This window comes from Monodelphis domestica, chromosome 3, assembly GCF_027887165.1.
Source record: "Monodelphis domestica isolate mMonDom1 chromosome 3, mMonDom1.pri, whole genome shotgun sequence".
Classification (NCBI taxonomy): Eukaryota; Metazoa; Chordata; class Mammalia; order Didelphimorphia; family Didelphidae; genus Monodelphis; species Monodelphis domestica.
In genome coordinates, this window is record NC_077229.1 from 519,171,034 (window position 1) to 519,189,390 (window position 18,357).

General features: G+C 36.8%; 1 protein-coding gene across 10 annotated transcripts in view; it reads right to left on the reverse strand.

The window, feature by feature from the left end:
- PARP8 (poly(ADP-ribose) polymerase family member 8) overlaps positions 1-18,357 on the reverse strand; it is a 454,001-nt gene that overhangs the window by 297,734 nt on the left and 137,910 nt on the right. Inside the window, exon 1 of one of the 10 annotated variants that reach the window (XM_016431293.2) lies at positions 17,011-17,115. The exons of the other annotated variants lie outside the window; for them this stretch is intronic. The gene's annotated coding sequence lies outside the window, so the exon portion shown is untranslated. Of the gene's footprint in view, positions 1-17,010; positions 17,116-18,357 lie in introns of those variants that run through there. 10 annotated transcript variants of the gene reach the window in all.

The following is an 18,357-nucleotide window of genomic DNA, read 5'->3' on the forward strand; positions in this document are numbered from 1 at the left end:
AATTCCATTCAAAAATCACCTTAGACGATATAAAATACTTACAAATCTATTTGCTGAGACAAACACAGGAACTATATGAACACAACTACAAAACACTCTCCACACAATTAAAACTAGATCTAAACAATTAGAAAAACATTGATTGCTCATGAGTAGGATGAGCTAACATAATAAAAATGACAATCCTACCCAAACTTATCTATTTATTTAGTGCCATACCCATTGAACTACCAAAAAACTTTTTTTACTAAATTAGAAAAAAACCATAACAAAGTTCATTTGGAAGAACAAAAGATCAAGGATATCCAGGGAAATCATGAAAACAAAAAATGCAAAGTAAGGTGGTCTTGCAATCCCAGATATCAAACTATACTATAAAGCAGCGGTCATCAAAACAATTTGGTACTGGCTAAGAGACAGAAAGGAGGATCAGTGGAATAGACTCGGAGTAAGTGACCTCAGAAAGACAGTCTATGACAAGCCCAAAGATCCCAGGTTTTGGGACCAAAATCCACTATTTGATAAAAAATGCTGGGAAAATTGGAAGACTGTATGGGAGAGATTAGGTTAGGGGAAGAAGAAAAAAAGTATCCCTTCAGAACTTTAAATGTCTTTAAAGGACATTAAAGGAGGTAAATAAAGGATTCAAACTTCAGACATCTTGAGTTTTATTCTGACGGTTTGAACTAGGGAAAGAGAAGGGAGAATAAAAGGAAAACATTAGCATAGAAGGGAGAATGAAATGTGTGAAACTCCCTACTTTACAAAATTGAAATGTGCATTAAAAATGTTTATAAACAAAAAGGGGGATCAAAAAGACGATTGTTAACATGCACATTTTGGTATAGAATATTCAACAGAAATTCAATAGAAAAACATTAAATTTCAATATAATTCAATAGAAATTCAAATTCATAGAAAAATAAGTAAAGAGAAAGGATAATATCATATCTTCCTAATCTTGAAAGGGTGAGAGTTAAAAGAAGAGAAAAAAATTACTAGATGGAAAGGGATTGCCTTAAACCATCTCTTAGGCAATTGGAAATGATTAAACTAATTATGACATGTTAATTCAGTGGAATATTATTGCATTGTAATAAATGAAAGGAATAATTTCAGAAAATCCTGGTCAGTACAAACAGATACAGAGTAAAGAGATCCTGGAGAACAATTTGTACAAAGTCAGCACCACTGCAAAGAAAAACAAGTAAAAAAGACTTAAGAAATCAGACCAATACAATGATCATCCACGTCTCTAGAAGATTTGAAATACAAGATATTACACAGCTCTTGAAAGAGAGATCGTAGCCACAATGTTTAGAAAGAAACATCCCTTTTTGGACATGGCCACATATGGATTTGTTTTGCGTGGCTATGCCTATTTTTTACAGTTTTTCCCCCCTTTCTCTTGGTTTTCAGTGGGGGAAGGCTGAGTTGAAGGGGTGTAGAGGGAGAAATGATTACCAAGCAATAGTACATTAAAACATTATTTCAAATACAGGGGAGAAAACAGGAAAAAAAAGTTCAGAAGGAATCACAAAGAGGTCAGTATTGAAAGTAGAAAATTTAAAATTAAAAAAAAGGCAAGCAATGTGACATGGAGATTTTTAGTTTGTCATAGAATCCTCTCTGAGCTTTGATGTGTGTATATGTAAATGATTCTTTTTGGTATTAAAATTCAGAATAAAAAGGAAATTATGAAAAAGGAAATTATTTTCTAAGGGCAGGCTGAAAGTTGAGTAGATATTATTCTATTTGATGAAGCAAACTGTTACCTGAACTTTTACCCTGAATTGTATATGTTATATCATATTGTGAAATTTTGTCTATTGTCCAGAAATGAAATAATTCTAACTCAGAAATGGCTTGGAGGAGAAAGATATTTTCAGAGTCAGAAATATTCAGATTAGAGTAACATAAATCCAGTGGAATTGTTTATTGGCTCCAGGAGGGGCAATAAAGGAGGGAAGGGAAAGAACATAAATCATGTAGCCATGAGAAAATAGTCTAAATTAATTAAATAAATAAAATTTTACAATAGTTTTTTTAATTAAAAAACTCCTCCACCTCCTTTTTCTGTCCTGTAACCTCACTGACTTTAGTAATCAACTCCTGTGTTCAGTCATGTTAGAATTCATATTACTTCACTTTTTGTTTAGGCCAGTGTGAGTACCTAAGCATCTATCTCTGACCATTGTTTCAAGAGGAGAGGCAGGAAACAAAGCATGATGGAACTAGCTCACCTCTGACATTGTCCAGTGACTATTTTGAGAAAGAACAATTTTCTAACTATAAGGAGGGCATGAAAGCAAAGTAAAGGGTGGGTTTGCCTGTCCAAACATTTGTGACTCCATGTAGGGTTTTCCTGACAAAGATACAAGAATGCTTTACCAATTCCTTCTCTAGCTTATTTTACAAATAAGGAACCTGAACCAAAAAGTTAAGTGACCTGCCCAAGGTCATATAACTAGTAAGTGTCTGAGACCAGATTTGAACTCAAGAAAATAAGTCTTCAAGAAGCAATAACATTCCCAGCAGCCATTCCCTGAAACACCATCTCGTGTGATTGGCTAAACCAGGTTGATGGGAACTGATAGAACACAAACCCCTAGTTGAGTTGTGGAGGTGCTTATCTCAAGCATGTGAAGACTTAGCCCAATGTAATTGGCAGATAAGAACAATTTGTTTTCCAGGTCTGTTGCTCTATACACTGGCCATCTTTTTGTTGTTCCTGATTTTTGTTTTCAAAGAGGATCAATGACATTAATGAGTGATGTCTTGATTTGTGCATGAATTCAATTGAAGTGAGGTATAGCTGCACAAAATCATCAGCTTCACTCTCTTCAAGAGTCATCAAAGTCCAGTGACAAGGCAAAAATCAAGGCATCTTGATGCCTGGTGATGACCCAGTATGCCATGGATGACGTTGGCATCTTTGATGTCTGACCAAGTGTCTCCTGCAGCTGTCTTCATGGCTGTTGGAACAAATGGTTCTCATCTACCTATTAATTTCCTGGGCAAAATATTCATATGTTTGGGGTAGTCACCCCTAATTCATCTGCAGGTTTGTGGTCCATCAGTTATCTTCAACCTGATTTAGCCCATCTGATGAGATGGCTTGCCAGGGTATGACATCTGTGCATACGACTACTTCTTGGAGCTATATGTGAGAGTTAACTACCAAGTGGGTACCAAAGGTGAATGAGCAGCCTGGAAAAAGGCTCAACAAGCCCTCAAGACAGAAGTGGTAGTGGTCAAACTCCTTGAATTCCTGCATACAGGCTGACTCCCCATTGCCCTAAATTTATCATCTTTATCTCATTAGTAACCTCCTAAACTACTTTGTCCTAAATAGTCTTTAATACCATTAGTAACGTCCTAAACTACTCTTTCTTTGAGGAGATAAGGAAAGAGTAGAAGGGAGATAAAAGAAAGGCTTTATTGAACTTTTTGTGCACTGTAGGTGTTAAAACATGTTCATAGAAATTAAACTGAGTGATGCAGAATGCCTGACAGATAGATGTATTAGACTCGGGTACAGAATGAAACATCCATTTGGCCAATATGGGGATTTGTGTTCCTTAATTTATATATATTATATATCATTCCCAAGCAATATTTGGATTTTATTTTTTATTTATTTTTTGAAAATTTTAGATAGTCAATTTAGAAAACTATTCCTTGGTTACAAGAATCATATTCTTTCCCTCCCTCCCTCCCCCACCCTTCCCGTAGCTGACCCTTCCCTGGGTATTACATGTGTCCTTGATCAGAACCTATTTCCATGTTGTTGGTGTTTGCATTAGGATGTTCATTTAGAGTCTACATCCCCAACCATATCCCCCTCAACCCATGTGATCAAGCAGTTGTTTTTCTTCAGTGTTTCTACTCCCTGTAGCAATTAAAATTTAGTTTCTCTTCTAAAGGTATTATATTTTATGAGGTTTATTAAAGATTTAAGAAATTTTAAAAAATACAAAATAAGAAAGCACGCGCCTAGGAGGGCTGAAAGGCCCGTTCAATTTCACTTACACTACATCTTGAGAGACGCAAGTCTTAGGAAGTGGAAGCAGGAAGAGAGAGCTCAGTAGGCTTTACAGCCAGTTTAAATATAAATTTTGATCTCGCCCAGGTGGGAATCTCAGTGAAATCAGAGGGCATCCTGGGAACTAGAGCAAGGACTTCTGGGGATTGAAGTCTGGGGTTCAAATCTCCATTTTTACATCCCACAGTGTTTCCTCTGAATGTGGAAGTGTTTGGATTTTAGAGGGGGAAAAGTTTAATCTTAAATGCTGGGAAAATGGTGGTGACAAGCTCTTTGTTTATCTGTAAACAGGGCTCTTAAGATAGTGTAGCAGAGAAAAGTGGACATAGGTACTGTGTGGCCATTCTAAACTCTCTGACTCCTGGCATCCAATAAACCTGCCTCTTGTCCAAAGCAAGGTGCTCCAAAGAGGCTTGGGAAAGTAGCATCAGGAAGAGCATAATTTGGAGTACATGGAGGAGGAGGGTCTTTTTCCTTGTAATCTGGGGATTGAGTAGGTCAATTGAGTGTGGGAGGAAGAAGGAGGAAGGAAGCCAAAGGAGCTTGCTGCCTCACCACATGTGGTTGGTCACTTCTCTTTCTCCCGACCATCTTTAATTATTTAATAAATAATTATAAATTAAGATATGGTTGCCAGAGAATTTTAATCATAACAGTAGGGAGAAAATAAAATACTTGTTAATTGAAAAACACTTGAAATGAACATTTATATAGATCCTTCTTGTCTTGGGCACTGAGAAAATGGAGAAACCCAGGCTTTCCAACTCTAGCTTGTCTCTCATATCAGCCAAGCCTTCCTCTTTTTCTTTCTGTTTTATGCAACTTTTAGTTCCTCTTCTTTCTAATCAGATCTCCTTTTCTTTCTAGCAGGGAAATCCACCAGTCTTTCTCCAGAATTCTTCTGCTAGCTCCTTGGCAGCTATTTCCTAATGTCTTTTTTCTCTCAAGCTGAGAAGTTGGGACTATGGCTAAAAAGTCTAGGTTTGTTTCGCCAGGCAGTGTCCCATAGGTGTTCCTAATAAATGTTGTGGCCATTGCTTCTTAACACTAGCTATTTTGCTGTCTCCCTACATTACTTTAATTCTGTGGTTTAACTGGGTGTCATGTGGCACCAAGAAAACTGCTGTGATTAATTATAATACTTTCCACTGGCTAATTTGATGCCTTTCTCAAAGTGAGGCCATTTCCAAGGGAAATGAGATCATTAGGTGCCCATGCTTCTCTACTGTTTCAGGGAGACAGGCAGTATTGCTTTGATCACAGTTACCCTTCCAGGTGCTAATGGATTTTAAATTATTTATAGTTTCATTAAGGACCCCAACTAGCCAGAAGTTATTTAACCTTAAGGCCATTAGCCCCAGAACTAAGGGCAAAACTTTTCAAGTAATGAAACAAAAAATACGGGACAGTCAATATTATGTGGACAACAAGAAAAGTCATGCTTTATCTCATACGGATTTACTCACCAAGTGAATATATTGGCTTATCTTTATATCTGCTTGTTCACTCTCCAAAAGAATGCAATCTTCTTGAGGACAGAAACCATTTCTTTTATTTGTTTGTTTTTTGGTTCCAGCTTCATCTTTACACATAGATATTTCTAATATTTTGTTATCTATTTTTCAGGTAACTTTTTGCTGCATCTTGTAAAAATGGAGATTTGAACCCCGGATTTCAATCCCCAGAAGTCCTTGCTCTAGTTCCCGAGATGCCCTCTACTATAACTGAGATCCCTACCTGGGCGAGATCAAAATTTCTATTTAAACTGGCTATAAAGACTATTGGCTCTCTTCCTACTTCCACTTCTGAGCAGACGCGTCTCTCATGATGTAATGTAAGTAAATGAGCCATTCGGCCCTCCTAGGCACGTACTTTCTTATTTTTGTATATTTCTTTATATTCTTAATCTTTAATAAAACCTCATAAAATATAATACTTCTAGCAGAGAAGCTAATTTTAACTGCAACAGTTTGGCTAACCACTTTGGGAAAATGAAATACCCTCAATCTTCTGATCTACTGCAACTAAGTTCAGCCTTTAATAGCTAGTGCCTAGTTTGTTGGGGGGGGGGGGTTAAGCCACGTTTCTCCAAGATGCTTTTTTAGAAAACCATCTTGATCAGCTCTGGCCTGCAGCCCTCCGCTTCAGACTTTCTCGAGCCCTTCCCAGGCGGCTCAGCTCAGCTCCTGTTCCCAGTGTCAGGACCTGTTTGACCCAGATCTCAATCACCTGGTGACCCACCTGCCCAGCAAACTCTAGCCTGGGAGCAGACTGCTCATCACCCCAGGCCCAGAACTCATTTCTATCAGCTGGCAAAAAACGGGGGTAATTTTACCGTAGGCTATGATTAGCCTCCACTTGGACTGGGGATAGGGGATCACAGCAAGGGAAAAAGAAAGGGAAAGAAGGAAGAGACTTTTCTAAACAGGAACTTACAAGCATGGCTACTTTAAGAGTATATCTTTTCATTGCATTGATCCTTTTAGTTATATCACATGTAATCCTGGGGAAAAATACATCTTCCTACAACTTTTTAGCCAACTTTGAAGAGGCAGATGGGTGGCTCAGCAGATTGAGAGCCAGGTCTAGAGACGGGAGGTCCTTAGTTGCAATCTGGCCTCAGATACTTCCCAGCTGTGTGGCCCTGGATGGGTCCCTTAACCCCCATTGCCTAACCATTGCCAATCTACCTTCTGACAATAGGCATCTAAATGGATTAAAAAAAAAAAAACAAGGAACTTTAAAGAGATTGGAAGTTATATTTTTAAAGCATTTCAGACTCCAATGTTTTATTTTTTTAAAATCTCTGTATTCTATTGCATTTTGCTGATTGTTTTGTTTAAGGTTTAACTTTGTGATTTTAAGTTCATATATTACTGCATTCAATACTCTTCTGTTACACTGAATCATTTTAATGTACTGAGTTCTAACTACTGTTAAATTCTATTGCTTTCCCCCTATAACCATACTGAACAAACATTGAGTAAGTCCGTAAAAAAAATTTTAAAAACAGCTTTTCTATTTTTGACTTTGTAAATTGTCACATAGAGAATAGATGGACTCCATCAGAAAAGTGCTACAACAACCTTTAGAAAATTTAATGTGCTAAATATCTCAAATTGACTTTAAGGGTTCTTTAGACATGATTTTTAGAATTTTTCTTAACAATCTCTGGTCATTTTTGCCTGCTCCTAATATGAGGTAAGGCCCACTTTAATAGCTGAAGTGAAATACATTTTAACCCCCAACTCCTGCATTATAAAAATATGAATGAAAGTTGGGCAGCTAATCCCAGGTCATATACCCCTAGAAGCCTCCAAAAAGGAGCACCCCTCATTTATAACTCTTCAGCTCACTACTTAACTTCCATCAGAATGATATCTAGATTCTTGATGATGTTCTAAACCCAAAATTAAACTTTGTTTAAAAATATGTTTACCAAGGTTGAAAGATTTGCTATGATTGTAAAAATTGTGACAAATATCCATCAATTCAAAGGCTTTTAAAAATGCCATACAGCAACTTATGTGAAATATGATAGTGTGTTTGTTTGCTATTGTAATTAATTGAGCTATTGAGAATTTTGGGGATAGTGATATCTACATATTTATACTACTGTTCTTTATTTAAAAAAAAAAAAGCTGTTACCTTGTAAAATTCACAGTGGATCATGGCCAGATATGAAGAGGAAATGGATCACATTTTTAGTGAGAAAGCCTTGTATTCTATATTTTCTTAGCTGACACAGTGTGTCAATGATTATAAGCTACATTTTTTGAATTTTTAAACCTTTTATTATATTTTTCTTGTATGTGCAATATACTATTTCAGTCTTATTTTTTCTCTCCTTTTTATATTTGAAGCACATGTCACCAGTATTAAGATTTTCTTTAACTTTTTTGATTTTGCAGTAATATAAGTTTAAGATACATTTGCTAATGCATGCCCCAAAGAGCTTAAGACTATAAAAATGATGCCACTAATTATTTTTTTAAATTATGGGACTTTATTTAATAATTCTGTCTGATTCCAGGACAAGATATACACAAAAGAGCCATTGCATAGGGTCAAAGATAAACCAATCCAGGATGGATTGATGCACTTCCAAGCCAATACAAAGGACTTGAACCTAGTGTGAAGACTTGAGGTTGCTATGTTTAATATTTGTTAAGCCATAGGCCTTCCTTGTGTCCACACTCACTCTGAAAATACAAACTTAGCTCCTACTTGGCTCCGATAATCTGGTCCCTTTTCTGTCTTTCATAGTGTGGCAAACTTTCTGTAGTCCTGGCTACTGACTGGGTAAATGCATCATTGCTTAGATCATTTTACTTGGGCCCTGATTCAAGGACCTGTTATAGATTTATTTTTCCTTTACTTGGAATTTTTACACATAAGACTTTGATAGTCTATATTTTCATCCAGAAATTTTCTTTTTTATTTGGATTTTTCTGATGTCTTTTTTATTTCCCTTACCAATTGATTCATATACATCATACTTCAGCCATGTATCCCTAAGTGATCCTGTGTTTTTCAATCACCCTCTTCACGGGGAAACATAAAAAATATTATTATTTTAAATTGTAAAGTTTAAATTCATTTTGAGAAGAATTTTAGATAAAGAAAGATGCTACATCTCTGAATCCAGAAAGTGAATTATTTAGAGAAGACACCATGAGGAAGCCTCCAGACCACAAGCTGCACAAGAAGATCAAAATTGAACTTGGAGTGTGGATGATTGAACATTTATTTGTATCTATACTTTCATGCCAAAGGGAACTGCCCCCTAACTGGTTTTTTCAATGCATCCAGCAAATATTGGTTTTGTTCTTTTTTCCTCTTATCCTCAAATTATTGTAATCCTTAAGTTGATTATGTTTTCATGATCCTTTGGGGGGAAATTGTTTTTCCCAACAATGATCATACAGGGAAATGTAAAAATGGAGATTTCAACCCTGGACATTAATCCCCAGAAGTCCTTGCTCTAGTTCCCAAGATGCCCTCTAATCTCCCTGAGATCCCCACCTGGGTGAGATCAGAATTTCTATTTAAACTGGCTGTAAAGCCTACTGAGCTCTCTCTTCCTGCTCCCGCTTCCTAAGACTCGCGTCTCTCAAGATGTAGTGTAAGTGAAATTGAATGGGCCTTTTGGTCCTCTGAGGCACGTGCTTTCTTATTTTTGTATTTTTCTTTATATTCTTAATCTTTACTAAAACCTCATAAGACATAATACTTCTAGCAGAGAAATTAATTTTATCTGCTACAATCTCCATCACTAGTGGGTGATTGAGAAATATGATTATGCTGCTTAAATTATATTCAGAGGGCAACTAGGTGACACTGTGGATAAAATGCCTGACCTGTAATCAGGAAAACCTAAGTTCAAATCCAACCTCAGATACTTAGTAGCTGTTTGGTCTTGGGGAAGTCACTTAATCCTGTTTGCTCCAGTTTCCTCATCTGTAAAATTAACTAGAGATAGAAATGGCAAACTACTCTAGTATCTTTGCCAAGAAAACCTCAAATGGGGTCATGAAAATTTGTAATGACTGAATAATAAAATAAAATCAGAAAATGAGCACATTATGAAATATAGGCTCCCTTGTTTTCTTCAAAGGAGCAAAATGTAATACATATTAGAATTTCAGTATAAAGATAAAACTAGAAATGCCTCTAGGTATCCTATCATCTATATTTTATATAAAGAAACTCAAACTCAGAGAAGGGAAATGATTTGCCAAAGTCATATAGCAGTCCTGGCAGATCCAGGACTAGAAACAAAATTTCCTGACTTTGTGTCCTTTCCAGATTTAATGTCTATTCTCACTTCATTTAGTATTGAAAGAAATTTGCACAAAATCAATGATTTCCTTTATAATTTTCCAAGGAACAAAAAGGCAGACAAACGTGAAATGCCATAAGTTCAACTGAAAAAGAGACCTTGCTTGAAGACTCAATAAGAATAGGGTCTTTCCTTAAATAAGGAAGACACCTCCTGGGCTGGCCCGGTTTATTTTTAAATGGGTCAGAGTTCACCAGGGCTGACCAACACTTCCTTTGATCCTTTTGAGAACTTATGAAAAGGCAAGAATTCTCAGCGCAGTTTGATAGATTGGGAAGCTGGGTTTGTTTAGGCTTGGCCTTGGGAAACTAAGGGGGGAATGATTTCACAAAGAAATAATACTAGTAAATAATATAATTCATTATCAACTTTTTTCTATTATAGAGGAACTGGTTCCCAATAGATCCTGGATAATAGACTTTTACAAGTGAAACTTGCTGCAAAGATTTTTCCCAACTTAACTATTTTCTTTCTAAATTAAACTGCATGGATTTGTTTCTTCAAAATCTTCAGTTTTATCCTTCAGAATTATCCCATTTTATCTTTTGTGCACCTAAATGTCTTTCCCTCAAGTATTTTTCCTCTTTATGTAATTGTGAAAGATATTCATTTTCATACCTACCAAATTAACTAATATGTCCAGAAAGGAAAATTATAAATGTTGTAAGGGATGTGGGAAAATTAGGACACTAATACACTAGAGATGGAACTGTGAACTGATACAACCAATAGGCTCTTCTGTCAAGCTGAAATTGTGATGTTCCATCCTTCATAATGACTTTCCTTTTCCTTCCTTTCTTTTCTATCTATCTCAAATGAAAGTAATTTATCCCTCCCCAAATTTTTGCCTTGATCTTTCCTTTGTCCTTTCTTACCCTCCTCAATATTATATTTGGCCTTCTTTAATCTAGCACTATTCTTTTGTAAGTATCTTTCTTGAAAATATCTTTGTAGCACCTTTCCTAACACATTCTTACCTCATAAATGATTGTTGAATTGAATTTTTCAAAAAGAGAAAATGTTGATATGTTTAAACACCTAACTAGTCATGGTTATTTAATTGTCAAAGGATATTATTTCTTTTAAAATAATAGCTATCATTTATATAGTGCCTAGTCAGGTGTTGTGCTAAATGCTTTACAAATATTATCTCATAACAACCCTGGAATATCCTAATTTTATAGATAAAGAAATTGAGAAAAAGAGAAGTTAAGTTTCTTCTCCAAGGTTACACAGTTACCAAGTATTGGAGAGCAGATTTAAACTCAGGTCTTCCTGACACTAGACTTGGTGTTCTATCTGCTGTGCCATCTAGCTGCCACCTATATTTTCTAATATATAGTAGTCCTTAGTACCTTTTGGTTCTATAACTTTACAAAATCCTCAATTACTTTACTGTAATTGTTTTTAAAATTAAAATCTGGAATTAATCTCATTCATCTTTTTTAGACAGCAAACGCATCATATTACCATGAAAATGCACCACTCATCTCATATCCATTATTTGGAAGTATAAGATATATGTATGTTAGGTAGCTTTCTAATATAAATACAGATGGAAGGGATCAATATGGAATCTGGAAGAAGAAGAAAAAAGAACAAGAAGAAGAACAAGAACAAGAACAAGAACAAGAACAAGAACAAGAAGAACAAGAAGAACAAGAAGAAGAACAAGAAAAACAAGAAGAACAAGAACAAGAACAACAAGAAGAACAAGAACAAGAAGAACAAGAACAAGAAGAACAAAAAGAATAAGAAGAACAAGAAGAAGAACAAGATCAAGAACAAGAACAAGAGCAAGAGCAAGATCAAGAACAAGAACAAGAACAACAAGAACAAGAACAACAAGAACAAGAACAAGAAGGAGGAGGAGAAGGAAACGGAGAAGGAAAAGGAGGAGGAGAATAATTTTATTTATCTTGTAAATTTATTTAGTTTGTTAACTTTGGAGTAAAAATCAAAATTTATTTTAAAAAATTCAACCACATAATAGCTTACAGTAGGATGTCTAGTCTTTATAGTTCCAAATTGGAAATGAAGTTACTTAGGAACTTCAAGCCTGAAAGTGTCCAAGTGAAAGTTACAAGGTCTCAATTGTCACGTCATAATTTTTACAACAGAATAAAACTACTTGTTAACATACAACTCAGTTATGAAATAAATTCCCATTCTGTGATTGACAAATAATGCCCCTGTACACCAGGAGTGTCTGTTGGGACTTCATATCTTTCTCTTTTTTTTTAACTAGGGATCAGTTTTTACATGAACACCTTGACAAACAGATATAGATGGTGAAATCTCCTTGGAGGCTTTAGGCACAAATACTTTCAAAATGCATCCTATGTGTTCTGACACTTACTCTAGTAAAGAAAAATTTTGGTTCAAAAAAATGTCCTTTAGGATAAGACTTAGTCATATATCACAGAGAAGAAATGTGGTAGAGTAGAAGAATTGGCCTCAGAAGCAGAAAAACTGTGTTTAAAGCACACATGTCACTTCTGGTCTTTTTCATTGTGGATGTCATGACCTTTTAAAGTTAGTTTTCTCAACTATAAAATGAGAATAATGCTTATACTTTTTTTTCATTTACAGGGTTGTTGTGAGGTAAGTATTTTATAAAATATAAAACACTATCTAAATTCAAGAGATAATTTTAATACAAGAAGGAATCAAGATTGAGGCTATCATGATGGTTTTCATTTTGTTTTGTATCCTGAAAGAATAATTTTTCCATGTAATTGTTACATTTGTGACAAATAGACTTATTGAATTAATTGTGGTGCTGAATATTGTGTTGTCCAAGAAAGAGAAAGCAAAGAAAATATCATCCATTGAACTCAACTTTTGATTCTTGGGAGAAAACAACCTAACATGTTGTGTTTTTTTTTTAATTTTCCCCCTCAAAGATATTATTGTAATTATATTTTCCTATCACCTGCAGAAACAACTTTTAATGTTCATTTCCTGATATTTTGTAATCCAAATTATCTTCCTTCCACCCCCCCATCCTGCCCAAAGGGGCAAACAATATTATATAGGTCATATATGTGCTATCAACTAACAGGTTAAAAAAAAAAAACATTACCTTCCATCTTAGAATCAATACTATATGTTGGTTCCAAAGCAAAAGACTGGTAAGGTCCAGAAATGAGGGTTAAAGACTTTTCCAGGGTCAAAATCTAGGAAGTATCTGAAGTCAAATTTGAACCCAGGACTTCTCTAGTTCTCTAGACCTGACTTTCAATACAAAACCACTTAGCTGCCACCATCTACCATGTGTTCTTAAAGGGATGCTTAACAAACAACTAGAAAAGTAACTAGTAATCACCAAGAGCCAAAATTACTTCATCAAGAATCGGCTATGCCAGGGGGCAGCAGGTAGCTCAGTGGATTGAGAGTCAGTCCTAGAGATGGGAGGTCCTGGGTTCAAATCTGGCCTCAGACATTTCCTAGCTGCGTGATCCTGGGCAAGTCACTTGACCCCCATTGCCTAGTCCTTACCACTCTTCTGCCTTGGAACCAAAACGCAGTGTTGATTCCAGCACTGATGGTAAGGGTTTAAAAAAAATAGGCTATGCAAAAATGACCTTATATCCTTCTTTGACAAATATGGTAGCTCAGAATAATACTATAGATATTATTTGTCTAGATTTCAAGTGTATGAAAAAGTCACTTTGGTACTCTTTGCTACCATTGTTGAAAATGTAGAGAACTGTAAGTAGACCATAGTATAATTAGATGGATTGGAAACTGCTCACTCAATGACTAGGGAAAAGGGAAATTATTCATGGTTTCGGAAGGAAATTTCTAGCACAGTGTCCCAGTGTAAAAATTAAATTAGTTTCTCTACTGCTAAAAGTATTATATTTTTAGAGGTTTATTAAAGATTATTAGAAATCAAGGAAATAAGAAAATATAAAATAAGAAAAACACGTGTATGGAGGGCTGAATAGCCCATTCAGTTTCACTTACTACACCTTGAGAGACGCGTGTGCTTAGAAATGGAAGCAGAGAGACCTGAAGTAGGCGGAGAGTTCGTTTAAATACAAATTGTGTTCTCAGCCCAGGTGAGGACTAGGGTGAGATTTTAGGGAATTCTGGGAACTACCAAGGACTTCTGGGGATTGAAGTCTGGGGTTCAAATCTCCACTTTTATACCAGGGGTGAGTGCCCAATTCTTTGCTGTTTAAAATTTCCATGAATGACTTGGCTAAAGGCATGGATGATGGGCTTAATCTATTTGCACTTTGTTATCAATATACTCACACCATTATGTGCTAAACCTTATTTAGACTGCTTTTAATGGTTTAGATTCAGGACTTGAGGAAAATCACACACACACACACACACACACACACACACACACACACACACACACACACACAATCTAGAGTCACAAAAGGAAGTTTCCTTAGTTGTTGCATGAAAAAGAGACTCAATGAGGACATCAAAGTGAGTCAAGTAGGTCTCTTCCCACCCTCGGTCCAATCCTCTCTCCTCACTCCAGATAGAAACAAAGCTGTTCAATAGACTGTGTTGGTCGTGATGATTCCCTTCAACTTGGGAAAAACCTGGAATCGGAGGTGCCCTTGCTTCTATAAGGTGGAAAGTCAGTATTAACTTGTACCCCCTTTTGGTAGCCAAAACAACCTTTTGATTATAAAACCAAAAAATGTTTGATCTTAGAGCTGCAGCTCCAAACTGACTTCTTCCCTCAGGGCGACACAGGGTGGAGACAAGCTCTTTGTTTATTTATAAACAGGAAGTCTTACAAGGTGATGTAATTAAATGAAGGAGGCAGAGGCACCTGGAGAAAAGAGAAAAAGAAAAATGGCCCTGTGTGGCCAGTCTAGAGCAGTGTGGTCACTCCTGATGTCAGGTCTAGAAGACCTTCCTCTTGGCCTAATTAAGGTCTGAGCCTCCAGTCAAAGGAGCTGCGAAAAAAACTGGCAGAGGGGGCAGGAAATGGGCTGTTTTTTCTTAGAATGAGGGACTCGGGAAGGCATGCAGTGTGGCTCAAGGCTGGCTCAGCAGCTCTCAGAGAAGGTTGCTAAAAGAGCTGGCAGGCCACACATGACTCACGTGTCTCTCTCTCCTACACTGGCCCTCGTTTTTGCTATTTAATGAATAGCCATTTAAAAATGAAGATATGGTCTCCAGAGAATTTCAATTGTAGCAATAGGCAACTAGGAAGCCCCATCAACACCTTAGACTTTGGTCTCCTGGACCAATCCAATCTCGGAACTCTTGTTTCTTGGGGGGAAAACAAAAACCGAAGAACTCTCTGATTCCACAGAGCAGCTTGCTTCTACCACATCTAGCTATTTTAAGCTCAATAGGAGTCACCAATAGGATGTGGTAGCCAAGGAAAGCAAAGGCATCTTAGCCGACATTCGAGAGGCATTAAATCTAGGAATCAAGCCGTGGGAGCCTCCTTTCCCTCTGTTCTGGTCAAAAGTCGGTTAGACTGTGTTCTAGACTTCATCAAGAAGCACACTGATGAGCTAGATAGAGTACAGAGCAGGCCAACCAAGATGTTCCATGACTTCAACATCTTTTACTAGGAGGGCTCTCAGTGCAGTGGGAAATGGCTCGATTTGGACCTGTGAGTCTGTAGGTAGGAATCCCAGCCTTTCTGTCCCTGCCTGCATGGACTTCGCTTCTCTGGGTCTCAGCATCTTAGCTGTAAAACGAAGGGCTTGGAGTAAATGGTCTCTGCAGTCCTTCCTGACTCTGAATCTATGATGCTAATTAGGGGCAGGCACGGCATATGAGGATCATGGGGAAAACCACCACCAACAAAACAGGAAAATGTAACCTCAGAAAGAGAAGCCCCAGCAAGGGCATGCGGGCATTAGTTAGTATTTAGAGGTCTAGGAGAGAAATCATATATAATGTACCAAAACTAACAGAAACACATGTTCATACACGATAGCATTTCAAGTAATAGAGGAAAGGTCAATTGAATTGGGAAAATACATAAATAATAACAACAATTCTTAGTGAAATTCAGAGAACGTTGGCTAAGTATCGCTGACAATACGTGTCTTTGGGATCATCACAGTTTTTCAGGCTGTCAGATTTTCAAATTGTAAATTGATAAATGTGATTCAGGAAGGGACAAGTCAGTAACACAGTGGAGAGAGGGTCAAATCAGGAGCTGGGAGAACCTTGGTTCAAATTTGATCTCAGATATTTTCCCAGCTGTGTGACCTTGGGCAAGTCACTTAAGCCCAAGTGCTTAGCCCTTTTTACACTTTTGACTTTTAATTGATACTAAGACAGAAGGTAAAGGTCAGAGAGAAAGAAAGAGAAGGGGGGAGGGGGAAGAGAGGTAATATGGGCAAGTAGTAATTTTATTTTAGCTCATTTTTAAAATAAGGAAACAGAGGCAATAAAGGTCAAATGACTTACCCAGGGTCTCATAGCTAGTAAGTGTCTGAGGCTAGACTCTAACTAGAGAAGATGAGTCTTCCTGATGCCAGGCCAGGCATTCTATCACTCTTATCACCTAGTTGTCTGTTTTATACAACCTTATGCCTTGTTTGTTTTGTTTTGTTTTTACTTCTAAGTCTATTTTCTCTGGAGAGATGTTTCCTCCATACTCATAGCACACAGATATTATCCATTTTCTCAATAGGGTCTCTTTGATTCTCCCAAAAGTAGGAGTAAAGATTTTGTTGTGATTTTATAATATGTGAATTATAATGTGTTATTAGATTTTTTTTTTATTTCCCATTGTGGCAAAAAAGGAACACAAGACCAGAAAGGAGAAGAGGTCTAAATAAAAAACTACACATGTAAAGAGGAGATATCACTCAGTTAATAAATTCTTGTTTAGGACCTACTATGTGCCAAACTTGAGCTAAGCTCTGAGGATACAAAAAGAGGCAAAAGAAAGTTACCTTCAAGGAGCTTACATTCTAACGAGAGATATAATATGCCAACAAATATATACAAAGCAAAGGGAAATGCCCTGGGAGTCTATAGATCCCAGGGGCTAGGGTTTGGATTCAATATAGATATGAATAGCATGAACCTCAGAGGAAGTGAAGTTCCTGAGGGATAAAGTAGGGAGAGAACCTAAAATCTATAACAGAGTGCAAGAACTGTTCCGACTCACCGGCTAAACCTGCGAGAATGAGAGTGATGGTACAGCCAGTCCTGGAAAGGGTGGCCAGGGAGGTTTTGTCATCACTGGGGAGCCAAGTTTCAGTAAAAGATCATCCTGAATGGACAGAGAGGGAGAGGACAAGATTAAGCGTAAAGTGAAGTTTGTTATTTATGGAAGAGGCATTCCAGTGGGTAGAGGGGAAAGATCAAGTGGTGTTTGGCTGAAATTTGGGGCAGGAGGGTTAAGGGAGATGAGAAGAAGGAATCAGGTGGTGGAGATGGGAAATGGAATTTGACAGAAAATCGATAGCATTTCAGAATTACTGGGATATGGAGGGTATAATCAGGTACAAGAGTATCCTTTAGCAAGGAGAGAAAAAAGGAGAATGAAGATTTATGGAATTAATTCAATTTATAGGAGATAGGCACTTTTAGGGATTATGCTAGAACATTAATAATTAATCTATAAGCACTCTCAGATCAGTGTCGAATCATATAAAATGAATATAACTTTTCTTCAGTTGAGCAACACCTATTTCTATTTAGGTCAAGCTTTTGGAGAAAGTCAGCATTCAGGGATATGTTACCCCAAGTTCCCAATAACTAAAATTTCACATGGGGAAAAGGGTACAGGTAGAAATATACTGCCACGACTGCAGGGAAGCTCTAACGCTTTAATTTAACCAAAGAAAAGTTCTTGTGGATGGCGAGATAGAGAACAATATCTCACCTAGTGAAACCTAGGAAGGAAATATTGGAATTACACTTTTAATTTACTTGGTTAGAGGATTGACATTAGGCTTTATGAATTGGAATTGGTCAATTAATCAACAAGAATTTATTAAATGTCTACCATGTGCTAGATAACAAGAATGTGAAGACATACATTTATCAGTCCCTGCAAACAAGGAGCTCGTATTCTCTAGGAAGAATAGATAAGAATGTAATTTGAAAAAGAAAATTCTCTCCTACTATCTCTAGACTGGCAAAAATTTCATCATTAGAGATATATTTCTTTGAGTTTAAAAGAGGTACCTATCACAACACAGATACTCCTGGGAGGGGTACTGTCTTAAGTCTTCATCTGTTAATACTTCTGATTGATGGATACCCATGAGAACAAGTCTTTTAGATATGGGACAGAAATGGGCCTGAAAGAAGATAGTTGATCCAAGAAAACCTGGATTCTACTGAGAGCTTTTCCACTATCTAGCTGGACAACCTCTGGAATACCTTTTATCTCTCAGTCTCTATTTCCTCAGTTCTAAAATGCAATACATCATTCTCCAAGTTATTTGATGGTGAGGAAAGCACTTTGTGAACTATAAAGTTCTTTGTAAATGGAGTCATGTATATG